Genomic DNA, 3,191 nt, shown 5'->3' on the forward strand with positions numbered 1-3,191 from the left:
CTGCATTGGCATATGGCAACCCTCCCCCATCTGCAGCCAGGCCTGGGGACTCTGTGGGGCTGGGGAGCTGCAGGAGGTGTTTTCTGGAGCTGTCACTGGCACCACAGCTGACCCCAACAAGGCAGGAGCTTTGGAGGCACAGTGGCTGATGGGGATTAGGGAGGGAGGCCTGTCTGTGAGTGCTCAGCAGGATGAGATTTGTCTGTGGAACTGGGAAAATAGAGATAGTACAAAGTCAGGGTCAGATTCAAGAGGAGGGGGGTCATGGTCATTTTATATGTAACATGTTCATGGTCTCTTCCTAATCCTTTGAGGCTCTTCAGCACATCCTCAGGCCTTGGGTAAGTATCTCCTGTCAGGAGGGAACAGAAGCTGAACTGAAAAACCACTTAAATAGAACTGTCTACTTGAGCTCCTGTCTCTCAAGTGCAGAGGATTTGGGATGTGGTATCTGCTATCTCAATGTTGTGCCAGAGACACGATCAGTGGGGCCAACTTTCATTGTTTGTCACGATGCAGTTTCCAGCAGCACCTTAAAGCCAAAGCCTGAGGAAGATACTGGCAAGTGAATTGGGAAGTGTTATGAATCTTGCCTGATTCTCCCAGTAAATCCAAAGGATCATAAAGCACAACATTCCTGTAATGGCTGTGAATGTCTAATGTCACTGTAAATACCATAATTCAGCAACTGCAGGGGTTTTTGTTTCTCCTTCTACCTCATTTTTAAAAAATCTGTTCTGAAGTCTGACTCAGACCGAGGTAGGGAAGGGTGACCATTGTGGGAAATAACAGAGAAACTTTTTGTGAAACAGTGTGATAACTGCCTTTAAAATAAAAGTTGGTGTTTTGAAAGACTGAGCAACTTTTTCTGGTCATGAAAGCCAGCCATGGCCATCGTACCACTGACCTTTTGGAAATTTGTCCCACGAGGGGTTTTTGCTCTTGGATATGAATGCAGCAGCTTGTGGAGGTCTAAGAGCTTCAGGCCTGGCAGGACTGCAGCAGCTCCATCCACAGGGCTCCCCCATTGGCATGCTCAGGGTTTGCCCTGGAAACAGATGAGCTATTTATCACTTTGGTTAAGTCAGCATTAAATTCTTCTTATAAAAAGTTAACCAGAAGCTGTATCTGCCCACTGTGCAGGCACAGATTTGACATATGAGCAAGAGATGCCAAGTGCTGTTCTGGAAATGGTACACGGAGTCCGTGACAAACTCCTTCCTACTCCTACTCCTCTCTCCCTGAAAGCCCAGGAATGAGCAGGATCACTCTCACTAGTTCAGTTCCATCTTTTCAAATGCCTCTCTCTTTCCTTTGTAATTTAAGGGCAGAGGGTGTCTAGTTTTTGTTATTTTTGCTGAATTTTAGCAGGACTAACACCCTCAGAGCCTACTGTGTCTTAAAGATGGAACTTCCTCACCAGGATTTGTAAAAGGAGGAGAATTTCATAACATTTTCTGCATGTCTTGCTTTTGCTTCTTAGCAGGTGGCACCAAATTCTGCACTGAGGGCTGAACTCAGTCCTGGAGGGGGCTGTGGGGAACTGCAGCTATTCCAGACATTACACTCTTCTCATGCCACCAAAAACTTGGATTAGGGAAAGCCACAGAGCCCTGGCACATGGACAGTGAAGGAACTGAAGTTCTCTTAAGGCATCAGCTGAAATACCTGTTGGTTTCTACATTTCCAACTAAATGCAAGTAAGAGAAAAATAGAGGGATTAAAAAAGATATTAAATTTGCTGCTTTGTCTACACTGGAAAGAGCTGGTGCTGGAAGCTGCTGCTGGTGGAGGTGGTTTGTCCTGCAGCTTTCCTGCTGCCTGGAATCCGTGTCCCTTGCAGCAACTGAGTGATAATGTGTATTTTCTGTCATTGTTTGTATATTCTCCCCCTACCTTTAACATTTCTTCTTTGCACTTTCCAACCAAAACAGTGGGAAAGAGGCACTTTGGAACAGCTCCAAAAGGTGGGATTTTATAATTCCATTCAGGTAACCATGTTGATCTTTTCCTCCCCTTCTTCCCTCATTCCCAAAGCAGGGACAGGTGACCTTTAGTGCTGTTTATGTGGATAATTTTTTAAACAAGTTTTAGAGCTCTGCTTTGCATAAAAATGGCCTTCAGAATTGTGATTATTTGGAGCTTCTACCACATGGGTGCAGGACACACCTCAGACACAACAGTGCCATGGTGTGTCCCCACTTCTCCAGGGGTTCCTCCCCCACTGATGTCTCTGACCTTGCTCTCAGCACAGTTTTAATTGTCAGACACGTCCCATGTCACTTTTGCTCTCCTTCCCAACCCAGCAGCCCCTGCACTGCTCTGGACTGGGATTTCCCAGCCCCTCAGGCTCTCCCTGTGCCAGGCTGAGGGGGCAGAGCTGCCAGATTGGTAACTCCTGTGGGGGGGCTCTCTCCTAAGAACACCTCCTCTTTTGTTCCTCTTTGCCCTCCTTACCTGTGCAGCCAAACTGTCTTTTGCAAACTAAGAAACCCCCAAAGTCCTCCACTACCCCAAAACTTTCAGGGCAGATGTTTTCTCCTGAGATCCTTCTGCTGGTTTGCACACACTCTTCCCTCCCCAGGCCTCCTCTGAGCACTGGGTCATCCCACCCTGCCCCTGCGGGTGCCTGGGATCAGGGAGCACTCCCCTCAGCCCTTGGAACAGGCACAAACCCCATGGAAGAACAGCTGTGGAGCCCTGCCAAGCCCTGCTGGCATTTGAGGAGCTGGAACTGGCTGTGTCCCATTGCAGCAGAGCCACTGGATCCATCTCAGTTCTGGAATTATCCCCATTGTAAGCCAATAAAGCCTTGGAAAGGTTCTTAGAAGGCTTTTTGTTTCTAAGGGAAGCAAAGGTTGATCTGAGGAGACTCTTGAGCCTGATCTGGGAAGGTGATCAAAGCTGAGGGGATCTCACTTTGTGTAATTTAATGTTTCAGAACAGTTTTGTTATTAGTATGCAAATTACCCACACACCCTGGGACGATCAGATGGCTGCAGTTCAGGACATCAATGTAAGGGCTGTCAATGCCATTGCAGGGAAGTCCTTTGGAGATGCCCTGCTCAGAGTGCCAGGTTTGGATGGGACTCCACCCCAGCCAAGGGGGCTGGAGCAGGGCTTGGCAAACACACCCTGTGTCCCTAAAACCAGGATTCTGGGCCATGAAAAGCCTGACCTGTGCAGGACTC

The sequence above is a fragment of the Myiozetetes cayanensis genome, unplaced genomic scaffold (assembly GCF_022539395.1).
Source record: "Myiozetetes cayanensis isolate MyiCay16 unplaced genomic scaffold, myiCay2020 scf27, whole genome shotgun sequence".
Taxonomy (NCBI): domain Eukaryota; kingdom Metazoa; phylum Chordata; class Aves; order Passeriformes; family Tyrannidae; genus Myiozetetes; species Myiozetetes cayanensis.